The 27,985-nt window shown below is 35.2% G+C and overlaps 4 non-coding genes and 1 pseudogene across 4 annotated transcripts; all 5 read left to right on the top strand.

The window, feature by feature from the left end:
• Positions 1 to 11,951: 11,951 nt before the first annotated feature.
• On the top strand, positions 11,952 to 12,070 carry LOC128003569 (5S ribosomal RNA). The gene has a single exon (XR_008176292.1). It is a non-coding gene; the product is annotated as a 5S ribosomal RNA (ribosomal RNA).
• A 7,659-nt stretch (positions 12,071 to 19,729) lies between these two features.
• On the top strand, positions 19,730 to 19,848 carry LOC128004447 (5S ribosomal RNA). The gene has a single exon (XR_008177136.1). It is a non-coding gene; the product is annotated as a 5S ribosomal RNA (ribosomal RNA).
• Positions 19,849 to 26,479: 6,631 nt separating this feature from the next.
• LOC128003206 (5S ribosomal RNA) lies at positions 26,480 to 26,598 on the top strand. The gene has a single exon (XR_008175933.1). It is a non-coding gene; the product is annotated as a 5S ribosomal RNA (ribosomal RNA).
• Positions 26,599 to 27,284: 686 nt separating this feature from the next.
• On the top strand, positions 27,285 to 27,403 carry LOC128002611 (5S ribosomal RNA). Its single transcript, XR_008175357.1, has one exon. It is a non-coding gene; the product is annotated as a 5S ribosomal RNA (ribosomal RNA).
• Positions 27,404 to 27,783: 380 nt separating this feature from the next.
• On the top strand, positions 27,784 to 27,902 carry LOC128006842 (uncharacterized; annotated as a pseudogene).
• Positions 27,903 to 27,985: the final 83 nt, after the last annotated feature.

The raw sequence follows: 27,985 nt of genomic DNA on the forward strand, positions 1-27,985 counted from the left end.
ATAATGTACTGGCGATTAGATTGGCTGCTCTTTAAATAGCCCTCTCTTTGCAGCAGTCTTCGCTTACGGCCATACTAACCTGAGGGCGCTAGAGAGCTACAGGAAGTGTTGGCTGCAGTTTGGAGAGGAAGGCTCTCCTCCATTTTGATTTTTCTGTTAGTGTTTGTTTTGTGAGTTGTTTTTGGACTTTTAGTTTATTTTTTGTGTGGTGTTTCAGTTTTAAACCACCTAACAGCAGCATCTTGCTGGCTGGAGGGTGGTTAATTGTTTTTTTTTTTTTGGTGTTTTTGTACAATGGATGGTTTATTGGCAAACGACACTGGACTGGCTGGAGAGACAAGCATGGCAAACGACACTGGACTGGCTGGAGAGAGACACTTGGCAAACGACACCGGACTGGCTGGAGAGAGACGCATGGCAAACAACACTGGACTGGCTGGAGAGAGACGCATGGCAAACGACACTGGACTGGAGTATCGACAACGAGCAGGACGCGGTAAAAATCAAGATGCAAGATATACAATTGGTGAAAGGAAATACTTAAAGGAGGCGACTGTGATTGTGAATGTGGAGAATGTAAGTGAGGTGAGAGCTGTGGATATTATTAAAGCGGTGACGGACAAATGTGGATATGGTAAAATCTTAGCACTGAGGCCAAGACAAGGAAAGGAATATGAACTGACAATGGAAAAAGAAGAAACTTGTGATGAACTGACTGAGGGATTGTTAATTAAAGGAGTGAACTGTGAGATAAAGAAACTGCAAAACAGAGATTATGTTGTCTCTTTCATGCATCTGCCCGTCTACCTTGCTGATGAAGAGATTTTAAATAAACTGGAGGTTTGGGGGGTTTCCCCAATTTCAAAAATAAAGCGGCGTGTTTATCCGGGCACCAGCATCGAGGATGGGACAAGATATGTAAAGGCGCGGTTTCCGAAGGAGGTGGCCTCCCTACCATACAGCACAAAAATAGAAACGGCAGAGGGTCCACAATACTTTCGGGTGATGCACAGCCATCAGGTGAAGACTTGTCGGCTGTGCATGAGCCCAGATCATGTGGTGAAGGACTGCCCGGAGTTTAAGTGCCATAAATGCGAGGAAAGAGGCCACTTCGCGAGAAACTACAATGCTGTGACGTGCCCGGAGTGCAATTTGGTTTTAAATAAGTGTGAGTGTTGGATGCAGGGTGAGGAGGAGGAGCAGCAGCAGGTGGGCGGGCAGGTGCATGAAAGAGACAACGAGCAGCGAGACGTTGGAGAAAGGGTACGTGGTGAAGGACTGGAATTAAATAAGGATATAGAACAACAGAAAGAGTGTACCGAACCAATCATACAAACACAACAGGATGGGGGAATTTGGACACAGATGGATTTGACAGACAGCTTGCAAAATGCTTTGGATAATGTGGAACTGGTTGATGAAAGGAATAAAGTACTGAGTGATGCACAACAGGAGGGGGTTTTTGTATGTACACCTATGGATGTGACGGACAGTGTGCAAAAGGAGATGGACGCGATAGAAATTAATGATGCTACAAAAGAGTGTGAACAAGGAAAAGAAAATGAGGAGACGCAGGGGAAATCATCAAAAAGAAGAAGATCTGTAAAGGTAATACCTAATCTTGATACTGCAAGAAAAAGAATGCTTAAAGAAGATGGGATTGAGTGTGCAAATAAGTATGAGCTGCTAAAGGGTGTGGAGGAGATGGACTGAGTTTATGGGTTTTATGCATGTTTTTATATGTTTTATGCTTTTAAGAATTGTTACTTTTAATGCTAGAGGGCTTTCGAACGTAGGAATATTTGAAAAAGTGAAAGAAATGTGTAAAGGAGAGGATGTGATTTTATTTCAAGAAACTAACTGCAGGGAAGAGTACATGACTGAAATAAGGAAAAGGTGGAGTGGAGAGATTTTTTATAACAATGGTGATGGGAGGCTGGGAAGAGGAGTTGCGATTTTAATAAAAGAAAACTGTGGGGTATCATGTAAAACAATATATAATGACATAGATGGGAAATGTATTGCGGTTGAAATGGAGTATGAGGAGAAAAAAATTATTGTAGTTAATATTCATGCACCGACTGTAGAGAGTGAAAAGAAGGAATATTTTAATGTATTAAGAGATTTTTTTAAAAAGCATAAAGAAGTTATTATGATGGGTGATTTTAATACTGTTTTCATTAAATTAGAAATTGGTGAGAGAATGGTTTTTAAAAATGATAAAGGAAGAATTAAAAATTATTAATGGAAGAAAATAATATGATTGATGTATGGAGAGAAAGAAATGAAAAAAAGAAAGAATATTCAAGGAGGCAATTAGTAGGGAATTTTATGTGTAAAACAAGGATTGATTTTATTTTATGTACAAGGAACATTGAAGGTTTTATCGGTAACATTAAATATGTGGAATCAAGCTTAAGTGACCATAAACCACTTTTTATACAAGTAGACTGGAGTTCAGTGAAAAGAGGGCCGGGTGTATGGGTTTTAAATGTAGAGGTTTTGAAGAATGAGGAGTATGTGTTAAGTATTAAAGAAATTATTGAAAAAGAAAAGGAGAATGAAATGTACAGTGAAGATAAAAGGATATTGTAGGAAAATGTTAAATATTTAGTAAAAAAATTCACGATAAAGTATTGCAAATTAATACAGATGTGTAAGACGAAGAAGGAGAGAGAAATAAGAGAGAAATTGGAAAATGAATTAAATGAGAATGGGAAAGATATACAAAAAAATAAAAGAATTGGAGGGATTATTGAAAGACATGGAAGAGCAAAAATATGAAGGTGCAAGACTAAGGAGTAAAGCTAAATATAATGTGGAGGGTGAAAAATGTACAAAGTTTTTCTTTGATCTAGAAAAAATAAGAGGGAAAGCTGGAATGATTAAAGAAATAAGAGGGAAAAATGGTGTAGTGGTGGAAACAAATGAGGAAATATTAAAAGAAGTAAAAGCTTATTATGAAAATCTGTTTAGTACTGAGGGGTTGAAAGAAGAAGAGAAATGGGAGTTACTAAATCAAATAAAAACAACAGTAGGAGAAGTAGACAAAAAAGAGTGTGATGAAGAGATAAGGGAAGAAGAGTTAAAAAGAGCAATAAGTGAATTGAACAAAATTCACAAAAGTCCAGGTATAGATGGTTTGGGGAGTGAATTTTATATCGTTTTTAAAGATTTTTTAACCAGTATTTTAAAAGAAGTATATGATGACATTTTTAAAAAAGAGGAAATGAATCAGAGAATGGGGATGGGATTAATAAAGTTGATATATAAAAGAAAAGGAGATAAAGTAGGCCTGAAAAATTATAGACCAATTACAATGCTGAATACAGATTTGAAAATTTTAACAAAAGTTTTAGCCAATAGATTGAAAGAGGTAATGTCAACCATAATTAAAACAAACCAAGTGTATGGAGTAAAAAGGAAAGATATAGTGGATACAACTTTAAGTATAATAGATAGAATAAGATATATGAAAGAAAAAAAAGAAAAAAGGATATGTTATTAGTTTGGATTTTGAAAAGGCCTTTGATAGAGTGGAGCATGATTATTTATTTGGAATTTTAAGAAGGTACGGGTTTGGGGATAATTTTGTCAAGTGGATTACAATTTTATACAGGGGAGCAATAACAAGAATACAGTGTAACGGTTTTTTAACAGAATGTTTTAAAATTACTAGGTCAACAAGACAAGGATGTCCATTATCAGCGCTTTTATATTCTTTAGTTGCAGAACCATTGGGATTAGTTGTTAAAATAGATGAAGACATAAGAGGGATAAACATTGAAGGAAGTGGGGGAAATGAAAAAATATTTCAATTTGCAGACGATACAACAATAATAGTTAAGGATATAGAGAGTGTTAATAAAGTAATGGAAGTAGTACAGATGTTTTGCAGGGGATCAGGAGGCAAGTTAAATGAAGAAAAAACAACATATGTGAGATTTGGAGGAGTAAATGTTTTAACTGATTATTTTCATTTTAAAGAAACAAATGAAATAAGGATTTTAGTTGTTCTAATAGGAAAAGACGAAAGGAATGTTAAAGAAAAAATGTTGGAAGAAATAGTAGGAGGAATTGAAAGAAGGTTCAATTTTTGGAAATTGAGGACTTTAAGTTTAAAAGGGAAGGTTTTAATTTTAAATGTGTTAATGGTGTCAAAGTTGTGGTATGTTTTATATGTGACTGCTATGCCAATGTGGGTGGAGAAAAGGTTGAAAAAATGTTTTTAGATTTTTTATGGAATAGTAAACCGTCAAGAATTGCATATAGTACATTAATAGGAGAAGTAGGGAAAGGAGGGATGGGATTAATTGATGTTGAACAGAGAAAAAATAGCTTAAGAGTTAAAATAGTAAAAAAATATCTAGATGATGGTCACAAAACAGCATGGAAAAAGACAATGGAATATTTTTTAAACAAATGTGGGGATTTTAACATGGGGGATGGGATTTTATGGATGAAAACTAAGAATTGGATGACAGAGTGCTTACCAGAGTTTTATAGGGAAATGTTTAGTGCCTGGGAAATTTTTTAGACAAAGTAGAGTATGATCCACATGGGAGAGAAAACATTTTAAATCAACCTCTGTTTTTAAACAAAAACATTTTAAAACAAGACAAAGAATTGTTTTTAAAGAAATGGATGGATGTGGGGATAACAAGAGTGAGAAATGTTTTATATGAATTTAAAGAAGGATTTTTACCGACACAATATATTGTGGATGCAATGGAAGAGGCAAAAGAAGATTACAGTGAACAAGAAATAAAAAATAAATATGAAATCATTAAAAATGCAATACCTAAAGAGTGGATTAAAATAATAGAAAGTATGGAAGGAGAACCAAAAGAGAAATGTATTAATGTAAAATTAGGGGAAAAACTGTATGATTTTAAGGAATGTACTGTGAAAATGATTTATTGTGCTTTTAGAGATGATCTTTTTAAAGAGCCGATTGTAAATGGATACTGGGTGCAGAAATTCAAAGATTTAAAAAAAGAGTGTATATGGAGAAACATGACGGGGAAATGTGTGGAAACAAAATTGGAATGTTTGGAGTATTTTATAAGGCATAAAGTGTTTTTTACTGATGTTATTTTAAATAAAATAGGAATGGAAGAAAATGCTCTGTGTAAAGTGTGCCAGGAACAGGAAGAGGGGATTTTACATATGTTTTTACATTGTAGAGAGCTAGAGGATTTTTTAAGGAAATGTAAATGTTTAATTAAAGATGTGGCGGAGGAGTGGGATGAAAATGTAATGGAATGGAACAGAGTTGTGATGTTTGGTTGGGAAAAAAAGTGTAAAAACAAAAGTTTCATTAATCTGTGTGTAATGCTAATGAAAAGTGCAATATGGGACAGAAGAACTGTGGCTAAAAAGGAAAAAATTGTGTTGGATGTTTGGAGTGTGTTTAAAAGAAAAACAGAATTATATATTGAAAAACTGTATGTGTACTTTAAAGGTGTAAAGAATTTAGACTCTTTTTATGATGTTTTTACCCCAAAAGTTTGTTGTGTTATAAAGGATTTAATGTGGAAGTTGCCAGAAAGTGGAAGAGTTTTTTTAATTATCGATGTAAAGGAAAGATGTGTAATGTAGAGATGTGTAAAGACGATGTTCTGTATTTTCTATTTGAATGTGTTTAATCTATTGTATTTTATTGATTGAAATTACTTAATAAAAAAAAAGAATAAAAAAAAAAAAGGCTATGCCCGAACTCGTCTGATCTCGGAAGCTAAGCAGGTTTGGGCCTGGTTAGTACTTGGATGGGAGACCGCCTGGGAATACCAGGTGCTGTAAGCTTTTTGGACATTTTTCACTAAGTATATAATAATTTTGCCAAAAAAATATAGTCAATGCCCGATCTCTGAATCTTAGCAGGTTTAGGTCTGGTTAGTACTTTGATGAGAGACTGCCTAGGAATACCAGGTGCTTTAAGCTTTTGGGTTTTCTTTCCTACTTATATAATGTACTGGCGATTAGATTGGCTGGTCTTTAAATAGCCCTCTCTTTGCAGCAGTCTTCGCTTACGGCCATACCAACCTGAGGGCGCAATTGAGCTAATCAGGAAGTGGAAGTAGTGGTGCTGAGAGCACGTGGAGAGTAATTGTTTGTAGAAAAATTTAGACTTTTTGTTTTGTTTTGGTATCTTTAATTTTTAAAAATAATTTTTTTTTTTTGCTTTATTCCCCAAACAGCTTTTTGCTGTTTGGGGATCTTATCCTTTTATTTTGAGTTGATGAATGATACGGGCTGATAATACAAACATGGACAAAGGACAAGGTAAATGGAATATGGGAGAAAATGAAGATGAATCAAGAAGACAAAACTATGATAAGAGATTAACTGTGTTGGTGGAGATTGTTGGAGAAGACAATGATGGAGCTACTGAAAAAAGTAAGAGAAGAATGTGGAGTGGTAATTGGTTGCAGATATAAAAATCCAAGAGAATATGAACTGACAATGAAAGAAGAGAATGGAAAAGACAAAATTTTGGATGGGCTAAAGATAAAGAATAGTAGGGTGATGGCGAAGGAAATAAGCAATAATGAGATGGTGGTTTCATTCCTAAATCTGCCGACTTATATTCAAGATGAGGAGATAAAGGGAAAGCTAACAGATTGGGGAGTGACAGCAGTTTCAACTATTAAAAGGAGAATGTGGCCAGGGACTGACATTGCTGATGGAACAAGATTTTTGAAAGTCAAGTTCACAGATACTGTTAAATCGCTGCCATACTCAACAAAGTTTGAGACGTTGGGAGGAACTGAACACTTTCGAGTCATACATGACAGACAGGTTAAAGTATGCCGTCTGTGCATTCAACCTGGACACATAGTGAGAGACTGTCCAAACTTTAAATGTTTTCGGTGTGGAATGCAGGGCCACTATGTAAGGGAATGCAATGAAGGAAACTGTAGCATTTGCAGGATGAGAACTGCATTTTGCATATGCGAAATTTCAGAAGAGCGGGAGGAAGGAGATAGCGTGGGAAGCTTCGTGGACCTGTATGAAGAGTCAGAGGAGAGTTTAACGGTGGAGGAAGAGGAAAGAGGGGATGCATGGAGTGAAAGAGATTTAACTGCTGGACAACGGACTGTTGAGAAAGAGAGCAGCAGAGAGTTTGTTGAAAGCTTAAAGGACGGTAGTGGGAATATCGGGAGAGTACAGAGGATGGAAGTGAAAGATGGAGGGGCAACCAAAAAAGGGGCAAAAAGTGAAGGGGATGAAGGGAAAAAGAAAAAACAAGGAACAAGGCAACAAGAAGAAGAAGAAAGCTTAAAGAATAAGGAAAGCAGAAGAGAAGAGGTGAGGGAGTCTCTGGAGACGCCACTGATAAATCTGGAAGAGGATTTGGACACAAGTGAAGCAAGTATCAAGTTGCTGAAAAGGAAAATGAAAAGCGGTGAAGAATGCTTTGCAAAAAAGTAAGAACTTGAGTTTTTTTATGTGTTGTCTCCTTCTAATACTGGTAATATATGCAATGTTTGACATAATGAGCATTGCCTGCTTGAACTGTAATGGTCTCAGAGAAATGAATAAGTTTGAGCAGGTTATTGGAAAGCTTAAAACAGATGTCATTTGTTTACAAGAGACATATTGGTCTGAAGACATAATGGTCAATATAAAGAAAATCTGGGAACATGATTATTTAAATAAAATAAGAATTATGTAAATCATGGAAATCAGAGGGCTTGTGGGGTGGCGATTCTGATGAAAAAAGGTGAAATGTATAAAGTAAAGGAAATATATAATGATGGTAAAGGAAGACTGTTAGGAATAGATTTTATGTTCAACAATGAACTTTTTAGATTGGTTAATTTATATGCACCTAATGTAGAAATCGAACGAAAAGGAGTTTTTGAGCAAATGAAACCATTGTGTACAGGTAAATGTATAGTGGTTGGAGATTTTAATGTGTGGTGCACAAGACTAGATGTGTCTAGAAGTGCAAACTTCAAATCAGATGTGTCTAGAAGGATTTTAAACCAATTAATGCAAAGTGAGGATATGGTAGATGCCTGGAGAGAGGAGAACCCATTTAAAAGGGAATTTTCAAGAAGGCAAATGGTGCTGGGAAACTTAAAACAAAGTCGAATAGATCTGTGTTTAGTTAAAAGAGAAATATTACATTATGTGAAAAATGTGAGATATAAGTTTATTGGAGTAAGTGATCATGCTGCCATGACAGTAAAGATGGCTGGAAATAAGGAAACAGGAGGTGGGGGGATGTGGTGTCTGAATTCATCTTTGTTAAAGGAAGAAGAGTACAGGAAAAGTATTTACAGATGTATAAAGTGTGAAATGGAAAACTCATTATTTGAAGAGAATGTCTGTGAGTGGTGGGAAATAATGAAAGGGAAAATACAAAAAATAAGTATAAGGTACTCAAAGCAGAGGCATTTTATGAGAATGAGGGAAATGGAGGACATGGGAAATATGTTGGAGAAAGAAGCAGAGAAAATAGAAAACAACCCTGAGTACTCAAAAGAACATTTCTTTAGGATAAAAGCAGAAATGGAGATGTTTGAAAAGGAAAAGTGCGAGGGTGCAATAGTAAGGAGCAGGGCTCAGTATGCGCGTGGAGGGGGAAAGGTGCACAAAAAACTTTCTGAATCTAGAGAAAAAAAAAAACAGAGAAAAAAATATATTACAGAGTTGGAAAATGAAGAAGGGAAAAAGGTAACAGATTATGTAGAAATTATAGAAGTGGTAGAATCATTTTATAAGAAACTCTTCAAGAAAGAAAATGTAAAACAAGAATGTGTGGATGAAGTTTTAAATACAGTAAGTGCTAGATTAACTGATGTAGAAAGAATTATGTGTGACAGTAATATATGTATTGAAGAAATAAAAGAAGCAATAAGACAAACAAAGCCGAATAAAAGTCCAGGATCAGATGGTTTAACGCATGAATTCTATAAGACATTCATAGATATTTTAGCACCTATACTGATTAAGGTATTCAGGAGTATGGAAGAAAGGAGGGAGATACCAGAATCAATAATCAATATTCTATATAAAAATAAAGGTAGTCCACTTAATTTGGGAAATTATAGACCTTTAAGTCTTTTAAACACTGATTATAAAATTTTGACAAAAGTTTTAGCCAATAGAATAAAAGGAGTAGTGGGAAGTATAATATCGCCAAATCAAGCATACAGTATACCAGGAAGAGACATTACAGATACCATATGTACAATAAGGGATGTAGTGGATAGTATGGTTAATGATAGGGAAGGAGGTTTGATTTTATGTATGGATCTAAACAAAGCCTTTGATAGGGTAGAGCACTGTTTTATGGAACAAGCAATGAGGAACTTTGGTTTTGGGGAGAGGATTCTGAGGTGGATACATTTATTATATTGTAATGCAAAAAGTTGTGTAAAAGTAAATGGTGTTTTAACAGATCCTTTTCCACTAGAAAAATCAGTGAGGCAAGGGTGTCCGCTGTCTGCTATGCTGTATTCAATATCAGTTGAGCCGCTAGGGACACTGGTAAAGAGCGATGGGGAAATAAGAGGAATTCCAGTACCACATGGGGGATTGAGTTTAATTCACCAGTATGCAGATGACACAACATTTACTGTAAGAGATATGGAAAGTATAAAAAGAATAATGAAACATGTTGAAACATATGGAAAAGCATCAGGAGCAAAAATTAATATTGAAAAATCTGAAATAATGAGTATAGGAGGGATAGATATGAGCGGGTGTGAAAATAATTTTAAAGTCACAAAAGAATACACAAGGATTTTAGGAGTGAATATAGGACTTAATGCAAAAGAAGCAAGAGATGCTACTTGGACAGGGATTTTAAACAAAATAAAACAAGTGCTACGCTTTTGGAAATTAAGAGAATTAACACTGAGGGGCAAAGTAATAGTGTTTAATTCCTTGCTGCTTACCAAATGTAATTATGTATTAGGTGCAGTTGACTTGCCAGTTTGGGTGGTAAATGAGATGAAGGATGTTCTTAATATTTTTTTATGGGGAGGGAAAGGGGTTAAAATATCAAAAAATACATTAATAGCAGACTACACAGGAGGAGGTGTAAAGTTGATTGATTTAGAGGTTAAAAGAAAAACAATAAGAGTGAAAACAATGAAGAAGTATTTATATGATAAAGTGCAATATGGATGGAAAGGTTTCATGGGAGACTTTTTGGATAAAAGCAGTGGATGTGGAGAAGAAGGGGTATTCATGGCTTTAAAGAAGCCAATGTTTGAAAATATACCCTTATTTTATCAAGAAGTATTTAGTGCATGGGCAAAGTTTTTAATGGACGTGAAATATGATTGTGAAAATATAAATCAAATACACAAGCAGCCAATTTTTCTTAATCCAAAGTTAAAAATGAATGGGAAAATGTTTTATAATAGACTATACATGAAAGCGGGAGTAAGACAATTAAAGGATATGGTATATGAATATGTGAAAGGTTTTATGCCAAATAGAGCTATTTATGACTACGTGGTGGAATGGGATGACGAAATTGAAAAATCAAAAGTGGATTCTGTATGTGAAAATATTAAAACAAGCTTGCCCAGGATTTGGGTTGAAATGATTGAGAGAGAGACAGCTAAACCGGGAAACTGGGGAATGCCAAAAATGTTTATTATTGGAAAAAATGGTGAAAAGAAATGTCTGACAGATATAACGACGAAAACAATATATAACGTTTTTGTGGGAAAGGATATTAAGGTGCCTGCATCAGAAGCTGTGTGGAAAAAACTGTTTCCAGGATTTAATGTAAAGTCAATATGGAAGAACTTAAGTGTGAAGTATAATGGACTGGAGTGTGAAAACTTGGACTTTAAATTAAGACATAATAGAATATACACAAAGGTGGTGATTCATCAAATTAATAAGAATGTTAATAGAGAATGTGATGTATGTAAAACTGATGCAGAAACGTTAATGCATATATTTTTTGAATGTAAAGAGCTAGACATATTTCATGAAAAACTGAAAAAATTGATAAAGGATGACTGGGGAAAAGAGATAGAAGGAGATGAATGGAGGAAAATGTTTTTATTTGGTGAATTTAATAATTGTAAAGATTGGAAGGTTAATTTGTGTAATTACATTTTAAGTCATGCAAGATATGCAATTTGGACAAGAAGGAATTTGGCATATTTTGAAGGGAAAAAAGTGGACATTAATCTGTTGTTTAAAACCATGATGAGAAAGAATGTCTTTCTAATGTGGAAATATCTGAGCCAAGATGTGTTTGAAAAAGCTTTCATTAATGGATGTGGACTTGTATGTGTGGATGACGAAGGAGGTTTAAGCATACATTTCTAAACGAAAAGGGAAAAATGTCATTATAATTAAATGTATAAATGTATGTAGGCATGCAAATTTTTGGTGATAGGATAGACAAGTTCTTGTGTTTATGTAATTATGTGATGGCTATGAAACTCTATTATGAATGTAAATTGTATTTGTTTTGATACTTTTGATAAAAAAAAAAAATAATAAAAAAAAAATGCCCTATCTCGTCTGATCTCGGAAGCTAAGCAGGTTTGGGCCTGGTTAGTACTTGGATGGGAGACCGCCTGGGAATACCAGGTGCTGTAAGCTTTTTGGACATTTTTCACTTAGTATATAATAATTTTGCCAAAAAATAGAGTCAATGCCCGATCTCTGAATATTAGCAGGTTTGGGCCTGGTTAGTACATGGGTGGGAGACTGCCTGGGAATACCAGGTGCTTTAATCTTTTGGAAAATTTCATGAATTATATAATAATCTTTCATTAAAAAAAAAAAAGAGTCAATGCCCGATCTCTGAATCTTAGCAGGTTTAGGTCTGGTTAGTACTTTGATGAGAGACTGCCTAGGAATACCAGGTGCTTTAAGCTTTTGGGTTTTCTTTCCTACTTATATAATGTACTGGCGATTAGATTGGCTGGTCTTTAAATAGCCCTCTCTTTGCAGCAGTCTTTGCTTATGGCCATACCAACCTGGCTATGCCCCATCTCGTCTGATCTCGGAAGCTAAGCAGGTTTGGGCCTGGTTAGTACTTGGATGGGAGACCGCCTGGGAATACCAGGTGCTGTAAGCTTTTTGGACATTTTTCACTTAGTATATAATAATTTTGCCAAAGAATAGAGTCAATGCCCGATCTCTGAATATTAGCAGGTTTGGGCCTGGTTAGTACATGGATGGGAGACTGCCTGGGAATACCAGGAGCTTTAATCTTTTTGGAAAATTTCACGAATTATATAATAACCTTGCATTAAAAAAAAGAGTCAATGCCCGATCTCTGAATCTTAGCAGGTTTAGGTCTGGTTAGTACTTGGATGTGAGACCGCCTGGGAATACCAGGTGCTGTAAGCTTTTTGGAAATTTTTCACTTAGTATATAATAATTTTGCCAAAGAATAGAGTCAATGCCCGATCTCTGAATCTTAGCAGGTTTAGGTCTGGTTAGAACTTTGATGAGAGACTGCCTAGGAATACCAGGTGATTTAAGCTTTTGGGTTTTCTTTCCTACTTATGTAATGTACTGGCGATTAGATTGGCTGGTCTTTAAATAGTCCTCCATTTTGCAGCAGTCTTCGCTTACGGCCATACAAACTTGAGGGCGCTAGAGAGCTACAGGAAGTGTTGGCTGCAGTTTGGAGAGGAAGTGAGTTGTTTTTGGACTTTTAGTTTATTTTTTGTGTGGTTTTTCAGTTTTAAACCACCTAACAGCAGCATCTTGCTGGCTGGAGGGTGGTTAATTGTTTTTTTTTTGGTGTTTTTGTACAATGGATGGATTATTGGCAAACGACACTGGACTGGCTGGAGAGAGACGCATGGCAAACGACACTGGACTGGCTGGAGAGAGACGCATGGCAAACGACACTGGACTGGCTGGAGAGAGACGCATGGCAAACGACACTGGACTGGCTGGAGAGAGACGCATGGCAAACGACACTGGACTGGAGTATCGACAACGAGCAGGACACGGTAAAAATCAAGATGCAAGATATACAGTATTGTTCAAAATAATAGCAGTACAATGTGACTAACCAGAATAATCAAGGTTTTTAGTATATTTTTTATTGCTACGTGGCAAACAAGTTACCAGTAGGTTCAGTAGATTGTCAGAAAACAAACAAGACCCAGCATTCATGATATGCACACTCTTAAGGCTGTGCAATTGGGCAATTAGTTGAAAGGGGTGTGTTCAAAAAAATAGCAGTGTCTACCTTTGACTGTACAAACATTTTTTTTTTTTTTTTTCTGGGATTTAGCAATCCTGTGAATCACTAAACTAATATTTAGTTGTATGACCACAGTTTTTTAAAACTGCTTGACATCTGCGTGGCATGGAGTCAACCAACTTGTGGCACCTCTCAGCTGTTATTCCACTCCATGATTCTTTAACAACATTCCACAATTCATTCACATTTCTTGGTTTTGCTTCAGAAACAGCATTTTTGCTATCACCCCACAAGTTCTCAACTGGATTAAGGTCTGGAGATTGGGCTGGCCACTCCATAACATTAATTTTGTTGGTTTGGAACCAAGACTTTGCCCGTTTACTAGTGTGTTTTGGGTCATTGTCTTGTTGAAACAACCATTTCAAGGGCATGTCCTCTTCAGCATAGGGCAACATGACCTCTTCAAGTATTTTAACATATGCAAACTGATCCATGATCCCTGGTATGCGATAAATAGGCCCAACACCATAGTAGGAGAAACATGCCCATATCATGATGCTTGCATCTCCATGCTTCACTGTCTTCACTGTGTACTGTGGCTTGAATTCAGAGTTTGGGGGTCGTCTCACAAACTGCCTGTGGCCCTTGGACCCAAAAAGAACAATTTTACTCTCATCAGTCCACAAAATGTTCCTCCATTTCTCTTTAGGCCAGTTGATGTGTTCTTTGGCAAATTGTAACCTCTTCTGCACATGCCTTTTTTTTAACAGAGGGACTTTGCGGGGGATTCTTGAAAATAGATTAGCTTCACACAGACGTCTTCTAACTGTCACAGTACTTACAGGTAACTCCAGACTGTCTTTGATCATCCTGGAGGTGATCATTGGCTGAGCCTTTGCCATTCTGGTTATTCTTCTATCCATTTTGATGGTTGTCTTCCGTTTTCTTCCACGTCTCTCTGGTTTTGCTCTCCATTTTAAGGCATTGGAGATCATTTTAGCTGAACAGCCTATCATTTTTTGCACCTCTTTATAGGTTTTCCCCTCTCTAATCAACTTTTTAATCAAAGTACGCTGTTCTTCTGAACAATGTCTTGAACGACCCATTTTCCTCAGCTTTCAAATGCATGTTCAACAAGTGTTGGCTTCATCCTTAAATAGGGGCCACCTGATTCACACCTGTTTCTTCACAAAATTGATGACCTCAGTGATTGAATGCCACACTGCTATTTTTTTGAACACACCCCTTTCAACTAATTCAACTAATTGCCCAATTGCACAGCCTTAAGAGCGTGCATATCATGAATGCTGGGTCTCATTTGTTTTCTGAAAATCTACTGAACCTACTGGTAACTTGTTTGCCACGTAGCAATAAAAAAATATACGAAAAACCTTGATTATTCTGGTTAGTCACATTGTACTGCTATTATTTTGAACAAAACTGTACATGTGGTGAAAGGAAATACTTAAAGGAGGCAACTGTGATTGTGAATGTGGAGAATGTAAGTGAGGTGAGAGCTGTGGATATTATTAAAGCGGTGACGGACAAATGTGGATATGGTAAAATCTTAGCACTGAGGCCAAGACAAGGAAAGGAATATGAACTGACAATGGAAAAAGTAGAAACTTGTGATGAACTGACTGAGGGATTGTTAATTAAAGGAGTGAACTGTGAGATGAAGAAACTACAAAACTGAGATTATGTTGTCTCTTTCATGCATCTGCCCGTCTACCTTGCTGATGAAGAGATTTTAAATAAACTGGAGGTTTGGGGGGTTTCCCCAATTTCAAAAATAAAAATGAAAGTGAATGGAATGTACAGCGAAGATAAAAGGATATGGTGGGAAAATGTTAAATATTTTGTAAAAAAATTCACGATAAAGTATTGCAAATTAATACAGATGTGTAAGAGGAAGAAGGAGAGAGAAATAAGAGAAAATTTGGAAAAGGAATTAAATGAGAATGGTAAAAAGATATACAAAAAATAAAAGAATTGGAGGGAATATTGAAAGACATGGAAGAGAAAAAATATGAAGGTGCAAGACTAAAGAGTAAAGCTAAATATACTGTGGAGGGAGAAAAATGTACAAAGTTTTTCTTTGATCTAGAAAAAATAAGAGGGAAAGCTGGAATGATTAAAGAAATAAGAGGAAAAAATGGTGTAGTGGTGGAAACAACACTGTTAATTAAAGGAGTGAACTGTGAGCATAGCACCAGCATAGAGGATGGGACAAGATATGTAAAGGCGCGGTTTCCGAAGGAGGTGGCCTCCCTACCGTACAGCACAAAAATAGAAACGGCAGAGGGTCCACAATACTTTAGGGTGATGCACAGCCATCAGGTGAAGACTTGTCGGCTGTGCATGAGCCCAGATCATGTTGTGAAGGACTGCCCGGAGTTTAAGTGCCATAAATGCGAGGAAAGAGGCCACTTCGCGAGAAACTGCAATGATGTGACGTGCCCGGAGTGCAATTTGGTTTTAAATAAGTGTGAGTGTTGGATGCAGGGTGAGGAGGAGGAGCAGCAGCAGGTGGGCGGGCAGGTGCATGAAAGAGACAACGAGCAGCGAGACGTTGGAGAAAGAGTACGTGGTGAAGGACTGGAATTAAATAAGGATATAGAAGAACAGAAAGAGTATACCGAACCGATCATACAAACACAACAGGATAGGGGAATTTGGACACAGATAGATTTGACGGACAGCTTGCAAAATGCTTTGGATAATGTGGAACTGGTTGATGAAAGGAATAAAGTACTGCGTGATGCACAACAGGAGGGAATTGTGTGTTCACCGATGGATGTGACGGACAGTGTGCAAAAGGAGATGGAGGCGGTAGAAATTAATGATGCTACAAAAGAGTGTGAACAAGGAAAAGAAAATGAGGAGACGCAGGGGAAATCATCGAAAAGAAGGAGATCTGTAAAGGTAATGCCCAATCTTGATACTGCAAGAAAAAGAATGCTTAAAGAAGATGGGATTGAGTGTGCAAATAAGTATGAGCTGCTAAAGGGTTTGGAGGAGATGGACTGAGTTTATGGGTTTTATGCATGTTTTTATATGTTTTATGCTTATAAGAATTGTTACTTTTAATGTTAGAGGGCTTTCCAACGTAGGAAAATTTGAAAAAGTGAAAGAAATGTGTAAAGGAGAGGATGTGATTTTATTACAAGAACTGGAGGGAAATAAGTTTCTGAAATACATTACTGAAATAAGGAAAAGGTGGAGTGGAGAGTTTTTTTTTATAACAATGGTGATGGGAGGCTGGGAAGAGGAGTTGCGATTTTAATAAAAGAAAACTGTGGGGTATCATGTAAAACAATATATAATGACATAGATGGGAAATGTATTGCTGTTGAAATGGAGTATGAGGAGAAAAAAATTATTGTAGTTAATATTCATGCACCCACTGTAGAGAGTGAAAAGAAGGAATATTTTAATGTATTAAGAGATTTTTTAAAAAAGCATAAAGAAGTTATTATGATGGGTGATTTTAATACTGTTTTCAGTAAATTAGAAATTGGTGAGGGAATGGTTTTTAAAAATGATAAAGGAAGAAAAGAACTGAAATTATTAATGGAAGAAAATAATATGATTGATGTATGGAGAGAAAGAAATGAAAAAAAGAAAGAATATTCAAGGAGGCAATTAGTAGGGAATTTTATGTGTAAGACAAGGATTGATTTTATTTTATGTACAAGGAACATTGAAGGTTTTATCGGTAACATTAAATATGTAGATTCAAGCTTAAGTGACCATAAACCACTTTTTATACAAGTAGACTGGAGTTCAGTGAAAAGAGGGCCGGGTGTATGGGTTTTAAATGCAGAGGTTTTGAAGAATGAGGACTATGTGTTAAGTATTAAAGAAATTATTGAAAAAGAAAAGGTGAATGGAATGTACAGCGAAGATAAAAGGATATGGTGGGAAAATGTTAAATATTTAGTAAAAAAAATTCATGATAAAGTATTGCAAATTAATACAGATGTGTAAGAGGAAGAAGGAGAGAGAAATAAGAGACAATTTGGAAAAGGAATTAAATGAGAATGGGAAAGATATACAAAAAATAAAAGACTTGGAGGGAATATTGAAAGACATGGAAGAGAAAAAATATGAAGGTGCAAGACTAAGGAGTAAAGCTGAATATACTGTGGAGAGAGAAAAATGTACAAAGTTTTTCTTTGATCTAGAAAAAATAAGAGGAAAAAATGGTGTAGTGGTGGAAACAAATGAGGAAATATTAAAAGAAGTAAAAGCATATTATGAAAACCTGTTTAGTACTGAGGGGGTGAGGGAAGAAGAGAAAGTGGAGTTACTAAATCAAATAAAAACAACAGTAGGAGAAGTAGACAAAAAAGAGTGTGATGAAGAGATAAGGGAAGAAGAGATAAAAAGAGCAATAAGTGAATTGAACAAAAATAAAAGTCCAAGTATAGATGGTTTGGGGAGTGAATTTTATATAGTTTTTAAAGATTTTTTTAACCAGTATTTTAAAAGAAGTATATGAAGACATTTTTAAAAAAGAGGAAATGAATCAGAGAATGGGGATGGGACTAATAAAGTTGATATATAAAAGAAAAGGAGATAAAGTAGACCTGAAAAATTATAGACCAATTACAATGCTGAATACAGATCTGAAAATCTTAACAAAAGTTTTAGCCAATAGATTGAAAGAGGTAATGCCAACCATAATAAAAAAAAAAACAAGTGTATGGAGTAAAAGGGAAAGATATAGCGGATACAACTTTAAGTATAATAGTTAGAATAAGATATATGAAAGAAAAAAAAGAAAAAAGGATATGTTATTAGTTTGGATTATATTTTTAATATTTTTTAAACAAATGTGGGGATTTTAACATGGGGGATGGGATTTTATGGATGAAAACTAAGAATTGGATGACAGAGTGCTTACCAGAGTTTTATAGGGAAATGTTTAGTGCCTGGGGAAAAATTTTAGACAAAGTAGAGTATGATCCACATGGGAGAAAAAACATTTTAAATCAACCGCTGTTTTCAAACAAAAACATTTTAAAGCAAGACAAAGAATTGTTTTTAAAGAAATGGATGGATGTGGGGATAACAAGAGTGAGAGATGTTTTATATGAATTTAAAGAAGGATTTTTACCGACACAATATATTGTGGATGCAATGGAAGAGGCAAAAGAAGATTACAGTGAACAAGAAATAAAAAATAAATATGAAATCATTAAAAATGCAATACCTAAAGAGTGGATTAAAAGAATAGAAAGTATGGAAGGAGAACCAAAAGAGAAATGTATTAATGTGAAATTAGGGGAAAAACTGTATGATTTTAAGGAATGTACTGTGAAAATGATTTATTGTGCTTTTAGAGATGAGAGCCGATTGTAAATGGATACTGGGTGCAGAAATTCAAAGATTTAAAAAAAAGAGTGTATATGGAGAAACATGACGGGGAAATGTGTGGAAACAAAATTGGAATGTTTGGAGTATTTTATAAGGCATAAAGTGGTTTTTACTGATGTTATTTTAAATAAAATAGGAATGGAAGAAAATGCTCTGTGTAAAGTGTGCCAGGAACAGGAAGAGTGGATTTTACATGTTTTTACATTGTAGAGAGCTAGAGGATTTTTTAAGGAAATGTAAATGTTTAATTAAAGATGTGGCGGAGGAGTGGGATGAAAATGTAATGGAATGGAACAGAGTTGTTATGTTTGGTTGGGAAAAAAAGTGTAAAAACAAAAGTTTCATTAATCTGTGTGTATTGCTAATGAAAAGTGCAATATGGGACAGAAGAACTGTGGCTAAAAAGGAAAAAATTGTGTTGGATGTTTGGAGTGTGTTTAAAAGAAAAACAGAATTATATATTGAAAAACTGTATGTGTACTTTAAAGGTGTAAAGAATTTAGACTCTTTTTATGATGTTTTTACCCCAAAAGTTTGTTGTGTTATAAATGATTTAATGTGGAAGTTGCCAGAAAGTGGAAGAGTTTTTTAAATTATCGATGTAAAGGAAAGATGTGTAATGTAGAGATGTGTAAAGACGATGTTCTGTATTTTCTATTGACTGTGTTTAATCTATTGTATTTTATTGATTGAAATTTCTTAATTAAAAAAAAAGAAAAAAAAAAGGCTATGCCCGATCTCGTCTGATCTCGGAGGCTAAGCAGGTTTGGGCCTGGTTAGTACTTGGATGGGAGACCGCCTGGGAATACCAGGTGCTGTAAGCTTTTTGGACATTTTTCACTAAGTATATAATAATTTTGCCAAAAAATATAGTCAATGCCCGATCTCTGAATATTAGCAGGTTTGGGCCTGGTTAGTACATGGATGGGAGACTGCCTTGGAATACCAGGTGTTTTAATCTTTTTGGAAAATATCACGAATTATATAATAATCTTTCATTAAAAAAAAAAAAAAAACAGTCAATGCCCGATCTCTTAATCTTAGCAGGTTTAGGTCTGGTTAGTACTTGGATGGGAGACCGCCTGGGAATACCAGGTGCTTTAAGCTTTTGGGTTTTCTTTCCTACTTATATAATGTACTGCCGATTAGATTGGCTGGTCTTTAAATAGCCATCTCTTTGCAGCAGTCTTCGCTTACGGCCATACCAACTTGGCTATGCCCGATCTCGTCTGATCTCAGAAGCTAAGCGGGTTTGGGCCTGGTTAGTACTTGGATGGGACACCGCCTGGGAATACCAGGTGCTGTAAGCTTTTTGGACATTTTTCACTTAGTTTAAAATAATTTTTCAAAAAAATAGAGTCAATGCCTGATCTCTGACTCTTAGCAGGTTTAGGTCTGGTTAGTACTTGGATGGGAGACCGCCTGGGAATACCAGGTGCTGTAAGCTTTTTGGACATTTTTCACTTAGTATATAATAATTTTGCCAAATAATAAAGTCAATGCCCGATCTCTGAATCTTAGCAGGTTTGGGCCTGGTTAGTACATGGATGGGAGACTGCCTGGGAATACCAGGTGCTTTAATCTTTTGGAAAATTTCACGAATTATATAATAATCTTTCATAAAAAAAAAAAAAAAAAAAAAAAAAAAAAAAAGAAAAAGAAAGAGTAAATGCCCAATCTCTGAATCTTAGCAGGTTTAGGTCTGGTTAGTACTTTGATGAGAGACTGCCTAGGAATACCAGGTGCTTGAAGCTTTTGGGTTTTCTTTCCTACTTATATAATGTACTGGCGATTAGATTGGCTGGTCTTTAAATAGCCCTCTCTTTGCAGCAGTCTTCGCTTACGGCCATACCAACCTGTGCAACCCTGTTCATTGTAGTGGTACAATCCAGGAAGTGCAAGTGTGTGTAGAAAGGACGGAAGCTAACTCTTGTATTGTTTGTTTGTTTATTATTTTTTATTGTTAGAATTAATTGTAAGAGGAGTTTTTCTTTATCTATTTAATAAGTTTTAAACCACGAACCAGCAGCTTCATGCTGTCTGGGGAGTGGTTTAATTTTTTATTTTTTATTCAGAATGAGTGAAATGGATCAACTGCTTGTTTCACAACTTGCAACGAATTTGAAACAAGCTAATGCAATTGACCAAGGCAAAGGATTAAGACAAGGAGAAGGGATGATGGCGAAAGAAATGAAGAAACAAAGGATCTATTCCAAAGAAGCTACAGCAATAATTGACATCAGTAAAGTGCTTAATGGAGGAGCAGAGGACATTATTAGAGCAATAAAGGAAAAAGTGAGCGTGGAAAAAATTATTGCGGTAAGACCAAAGACTAATAAACAATATGAAGTGATTTTGAAACGGAGGAAGCTTGTGATGGACTGTTAAATGGTTTGCAAATTAAAGGACAAATATGTGATGTTAAAAAACTCCAGGACAGAGAATTTGTAGTCTCGTTCATGCATCTGCCTGTGTATTTAGATGATGATGACATAACCTCGAAATTGGAAGGATGGGGAGTTACTCCCATAACAGAGATAAGGAGGAGGTTTTACCCAGGAACGGAGATAGAGGATGGGACAAGATTTGTTAAGGTTAAGTTCCCAAAGGAGGTGGCATCATTGCCATATAGTACAAGGTTTGAGACAACTGAAGGCTCACAGTACTTCAGGATAATACACAGTAGGCAGGTCAAAACTTGTAGATTGTGTTTAAGTCCAGAACATATCATCAAAGACTGTCCTGAGTTCAGATGTTTTAAATGCAATGATCAAGGACATTTCTCAAGAGACTGTACAGCAATTGAATGTCCAGACTGTAGCAAACCTCTTAATATATGTGAATGCTGGATGGAAGGTAACGAGAAGCAATCAGAGGAGCAACAAAGTATGGACAGGCAGGTGCAAGATGAGATTGCAGAAACCACAGAGACTTTTGAACCAATGGAAAACAAACAACAAAAGCAAATAGAATATATGGAAAATCAGAAGTTGAAGGACCAAAGTCACCAGGATGGAGAAGTAAACAGAATGGAGGACGATACAGAGGAGGGAGAAGATGGAGAAACCGAACAGAATGGTGCAAATGACAAGGAAGTAAATGATGAAGAGGAGAGCGACGAGGTGGAGGAACTGGATATGGAACAACAGGAGGCAAGGAAAGAAAGAGAAAAGGTTGGAAAAATTATAAGAAGAAAATCAATGAAGGTAAAGCCAAATCTTAATGTTGCTAGAAAGAAAAAGATGATTGAAATAGATAAAAAGAAGTTGGGATTGATACAAGAACAAGATTGTGAGAGAGACTGAAGATGAATGGTTTTAAATGCTTATTTTTTATTGGTATGGTTTTAAACTTTGTGAGTTTAAATGCAAGAGGTTTAATGAGTGTAAAGAAATTTGAGATGGTAAAAGAACTATGCAAAAAGCAGGATGTGATAATTTTACAAGAAACAAACTGGAAAGACGAAATGATTGAGGATGTGAAAAAGAGATGGAAAGGACAAATGTTTTATAATAATGGTGATGGAAGGATAGGAAGGGGGTAGCCATTTTAATAAAGGAAAATGTTGAAATTAATTCATATGAAGTCTATAATGACAAAAAAGGCAAATGTGTTGGGATTAATATTAAGAAAGATGATCATGAATTTGTGATAATTAATTTGCATGCACCCACCCAAGAGGGAGAAAAAAAAAAACATTTTTTTGAGGGATTAAGGGTTTTAATAAAGACATATAAAAACGTTATTTTAGTTGGGGATTTTAATACTGTTTTTAGTAAGATGGACATGGCAGATAGGATGGTTTTTAGAACAGATATGGGAAGGAAAGAGTTAAAAGAAATGATGGAGGAAAGAAATTTGATAGATGTTTGGAGGGAAAACCATGAAAGGAAAAGAGAATTTTCTAGAAGACCACTGGTTGGGAATTTTATGTGTCAGACAAGAATCGATTTTATTTTAAGTGAAAGGGATATGGAATTTTTTCTGGGGGACATTTGTTATAAGGATACCAGTTTGAGTGATCACAAAATGCTTTTATGGAATATTGACTTTAGTAAAGAAAAAAAAGGGCCTGGAGTGTGGATACTAAATTCAGAAATTTTGACAAGTGAAAGTTATAGAATAGGAATTGAGGAAATATTAGACAAAGAAAAAGAGGACGGAATGTACTTTGAAGATAAACGATTATGGTGGCAAAATGTAAAATATGAAATAAGAAAATATTCTATAAACCATAGCAAATTGGTACAGAAAGTTAAAAAAGCAAAGGAGCTGGAAATAAGGAAAAAACTCAGAAAAAAGACAAATAAAAGTGAAGTAAATATAAAACAGATAATACTTTTGGAGGAAGAGTTACGGAAAATTGAGGAAGAAAAGTGTAAAGGAGCTATTATAAGGAGTAAGGCAAAAAACACAATTGCAGGAGAAAAATGTACAAAATTTTTCTTTAATTTGGAAAAAAGTAGAGGCAAAGCAAAGTTAATAAAATAATTAAAAAATAAAAAAGGAGAAATAGTCAAAGACATAAGTGGAATTTTAACAGAGGTGAAAGACTATTATGAGGGGCTTTTTGAAACAAAAGGAATTGACGAAAAAGCCAAACTTCAGTTATTAGAGAGTGTTACAGCTAAAGTAAGTAGAGAAGATAAAAAGGAATGTGATAAAGAAATTAGTGAAGAGGAAATTGTACAAGCTATCAATAGTTTAAAAGGAAACAAAAGCCCGGGGACAGATGGGATAGTAAATGAATTTTATTAAGTTTTTAAAGAGAAGATAAGTGGGATTTTAAAGGAAGTATATAAGGAGATTTTTGATAAAAGAGAATTGGATCAGAGGATGAGTATAGGGTTGATGAAATTAATTTATAAAAGGAAAGGAAGTAAAAATAATTTGAGTAATTTTAGACCAATAACAATGTTAAACACAGATTTAAAAATACTATCTAAAATTCTTGCAAATAGAATGAAAAATATTTTACCCAAAATTATAGTGACTAATCAGGCATATGGTGTAAGAGGGAGAGATATTGCTGATATAACGAGTGGTGTAAGAGACATAATAAGCTATTTAATTGAAACACAGAAGGATGGATATGTTGTTAATTTAGATTTTGAAAAGGCTTTTGATAGGGTAGAACTATCTGATTTTTTATTTGCAATTTTAGAACGTTTTGGTTTTGGAAAGAATTTTAAGGAATGGATAAAAATTTTATATAATAACGTAATGACGAGAGTGACGTGTAATGGTTTCTTAACAGAACCTTTTAGAATAACAAGATCAATAAGGCAAGGATGTCCACTCTCTGCACAGCTATATACTTTGGTAGCAGAACCTTTAGGTTTAATGATTAAGAAAAATAAAAGCATTCAAGGTATTAAAATAGAAGAAGGTAAAGAAGAGAAAAAGATATTCCAATATGCAGACGACACAACACTGATTTTAAAAGACTTAGAAAGTATGAAGGAAGTCATGAGAAATGTAGAGAGGTATGGTAAAGGTACAGGTGCAAGAGTTAATGGAGAAAAAACTGTGTACATGAAGTTTGGAAAGGTACCAAATTTAGGAGGAGTTTTTAATTTTGAGGAGGTGAAGGAAACAAAAATTTTGGGTGTGACTTTAGGAAAAGATGAGAAAGGGGCAAGAGAAAGAATGTTTGAAAAGTGTTTGGGGGAAATGGAAAGGAGATTAATTTTTTGGAGGGGAAGATTTTTAAGTTTGAAATGGAAAATTTTAGTGGTTAATGCTTTAATGTTATCCAAAATGTGGTATATTTTAATGGTGAGCGCAATGCCAAGATGGGTGGAAGTAAGAATAAAAAGATGTGTTTTAGATTTTATTTGGGAGAAGAAACCCCCAAGAGTTGCTTATAACACTCTGATAGGACAGGCTGATAAAGGAGGAATGGGATTATCTGATGTAGCATTAAAAAAGAAAAGTATGAGAATTAAAGTTGTGAAAAAGTATATAGATGATAAAGAAAAAGGAGAATGGAAAGATACAATGAAATACTATTTGGACAAATCTGGTAATGTGAAACTAGGGGACAGTGTTTTATGGATGAAAATGAAAGCATGGATGTTTGAAAGAATACCCGATTTTTATAAAGAAGTTTTAAAAGCTTGGGGTTTTTTTCTCTCAAAAGTTGATTTTATACCTGGAGGAAGGAAAGAGATTTTAAACCAACCATTGTTTTTTAATAAGCATATTGTGAAAAGTGGGAAAGAAATATTTTTTAAAAAATGGTGGGAGGTTGGGATTGCAAGACTAAGGGATATTATGTATGCGATAAGAGAGGGTTTTTTTACCAGTGCAAGTAATTATTGATGAGTTGGAAGAAGCCAAAGAAGAGTATGACATAAACAATGTAAAGAAGCAATATAAAGAAATGAAAAGTGCAATAGCGTGGTTAAATGAAATACAGAAGGAAGAAAAAGAGGAAGGAAAGACTGAAGTGTATTTTGTTAATCAAAATAAAAGAATAGGGTTTAGTTTAGGGAATGTGAAAATGTTTTATCAGGTTTTAAGGGAAGAGATTTTTAAAAAACCAAATTCAAATGATATGTGGTTAAGAAACTTCAATGGCTTGAAAGAGGAAGAAATATGGAAAAATATGAGGGGAGTACTGGTGAGCACAAATTTGGAGTGTCTTGATTATTTTATAAGGCATAATGTAATATGGTCGGAAATGAGGTTGTGCATTATAAAAAAAAGAACAAAGTGCATTAAGTAAGGTTTGTAAAAAACAAGATGAGGGTTTGTTGCATTTGTTTTTACTGTGTGAGGAATTAGGATCTTTTTTTAAGGTTTTAAAAGAAATAGTGAATGACCTAGGGGAAAGAAAAGAAGATCAAGATTGGCAAAAAACATTTATGTTTGGAAAGGAGGAAAAGTGTAAGAATAAAATCATGATCAATTTGTTAATTATTTTGGCAAAAAATACTATATGGAAAAGAAGAAATATAGTTAAGAACAGGTCTGTTCGTATAGATGTGTGGACATTGTATAAGCCTATGGTGGAAGATTATATGTTTACACTGCAAATATTGGAGACTGGAGGGAAAAGCAGAGATGTTTATGAAAATGTTTTCTTCTCAGGTACAGAACATTCTTTTGAAACATGACATAAATGTATCTGTTGGAAAAAAAGTGTAAAATAACAAATGCAACAAATGGGATAATGTAGAAGAAAAATATTTATAAGTATGAATGTATTTTTATTTTTTTTTATTATTTGTTTTTTTGTTTTGTTGTTGTTTTTAATTGGAATGTGAATCTCTGTATTTAGGAGAAACATAATGTATTATTTTGTGAACTTAATAAAAAAATAAATAAATAAAAAAGCTATGCCCAATCTCGTCTGATCTCGGAAGCTAAGCAGGTTTGGGCCCGGTTAGTACTTGGATGGGAGACCGCCTGGGAATACCAGGTGCTTTAAGCTTTTTGGACATTTTTCACTTAGTATATAATAATTTTGCCAAAAAATATAGTCAATGCCCGATCTCTGAATATTAGCAGGTTTGGGCCTGGTTAGTACATGGATGGGAGACTGCCTGGGAATACCAGGTGCTTTAATCATTTTGGAAAATTTCACGAATTATATAATAATCTTTCATTAAAAAAAAAAAAAAAGAGTCAATGCCCGATCTCTGAATCTTAGCAGGTTTAGGTCTGGTTAGTACTTGGATGGGAGACCGCCAGGGAATACCAGGTGCTGTAAGCTTTTTGGACATTTTTCACTTAGTATATAATAATTTTGCCAAATAATAGAGTCAATGCCCGATATCTGAATCTTAGCAGGTTTAGGTCTGGTTAGTACTTTGATGAGAGACTGCCTAGGAATACCAGGTGCTTGAAGCTTTTGGGTTTTCTTTCCTACTTATATAATGTACTGGCGATTAGATTGGCTGGTCTTTAAATAGCCCTCTCTTTGCAGCAGTTTTCGCTTACGGCCATACCAACCTGGCTATGCCCGATCTCGTCTGATCTCGGAAGCTAAGCAGGTTTGGGCCTGGTTAGTACTTGGATGGGAGACCGCCTGGGAATACCAGGTGCTTTAATCTTTTTGGAAAATTTCACGAATTATATAATAATCTTTCATTAAAAAAAAAAAAAAAAAAAAGAAAAAAAGAAAGAGTCAATACCCGATCTCTGAATCTTAGCAGGTTTAGGTCTGGTTAGTACTTGGATGGGAGACCGCCTGGGAATACCAGGTGCTGTAAGCTTTTTGGACATTTTTCACTTAGTATATAATAATTTTGCCAAATAATAGAGTCAATGCCCGTTCTCTGAATCTTAGCAGGTTTAGGTCTGGTTAGTACTTTGATGAGAGACTGCCTAGGAATACCAGGTGCTTTAAGCTTTTTGAAAAATGTAACGAATTCTATAATAATCTTTCATTAAAAAAAAAAAAAAAAAAAAAAAAAAAAAAAAAAAAAGAGTCAATGCCCGATCTCTGAATCTTAGCAGGTTTAGGTCTGGTTAGTACTTGGATGGGAGACCGCCTGGGAATTCCAGGTGCTGTAAGCTTTTTGGACATTTTTCACTTAGTATATAATAATTTTGCCAAATAATAGAGTCAATGCCGATCTCTGAATCTTAGCAGGTTTAGGTCTGGTTAGTAGTTTGATGAGAGACTGCCTAGGAATACCAGGTGCTTTAAGCTTTTGGGTTTTCTTTCCTACTTATATAATGTACTGGCGATTAGATTGGCTGGTCTTTAAATAGCCATCTCTTTGAAGCAGTCTTCGCTTACGGCCATACCAACCTGGCTATGCCCGAACTCGTCTGATCTCGGAAGCTAAGCAGGTTTGGGCCTGGTTAGTACTTGGATGGGAGACTGCATGGGAATACCAGGTGCTGTAAGCTTTTTGGACATTTTTCACTTAGTATATAATAATTTTGCCAAAAAATATAGTCAATGCCCGATCTCTGAATATTAGCAGGTTTGGGCCTGGTTAGTACATGGATGGGAGACTGCCTGGGAATACAAGGCGCTTTAATTTTTGGAATATTTCACAAATTATATAATAATCTTCCATAAAAAAAAAAAAAAAAAAAAAAAAAAACGAAAGAGTCAATGCCCGATCTCTGAATCTTAGCAGGTTTAGGTCTGGTTAGTACTTTGATGAGAGACTGCCTAGGAATACCAGGTGCTTTAAGATTTTGGGTTTTCTTTCCTACTCATATAATGTACTGGCGATTAGATTGGCTGCTCTTTAAATAGCCCTCTCTTTGCAGCAGTCTTCGCTTACGGCAATACCAACCTGGCTATGCCCCATCTCGTCTGATCTCGGAAGCTAAGCAGGTTTGGGCTTGGTTGGTACTTGGATGGGAGACCGCCTCGGAATAACAGGTGCTGTAAGCTTTTTGGAAATTTTTCACTTAGTATATAATAATTTTGCCAAAAAATAGAGTCAATGCCCGATCTCTTAATCTTAGCAGGTTTAG

The sequence above is a fragment of the Carassius gibelio genome, chromosome B22, assembly GCF_023724105.1.
Source record: "Carassius gibelio isolate Cgi1373 ecotype wild population from Czech Republic chromosome B22, carGib1.2-hapl.c, whole genome shotgun sequence".
In the NCBI taxonomy this organism is placed as follows: domain Eukaryota; kingdom Metazoa; phylum Chordata; class Actinopteri; order Cypriniformes; family Cyprinidae; genus Carassius; species Carassius gibelio.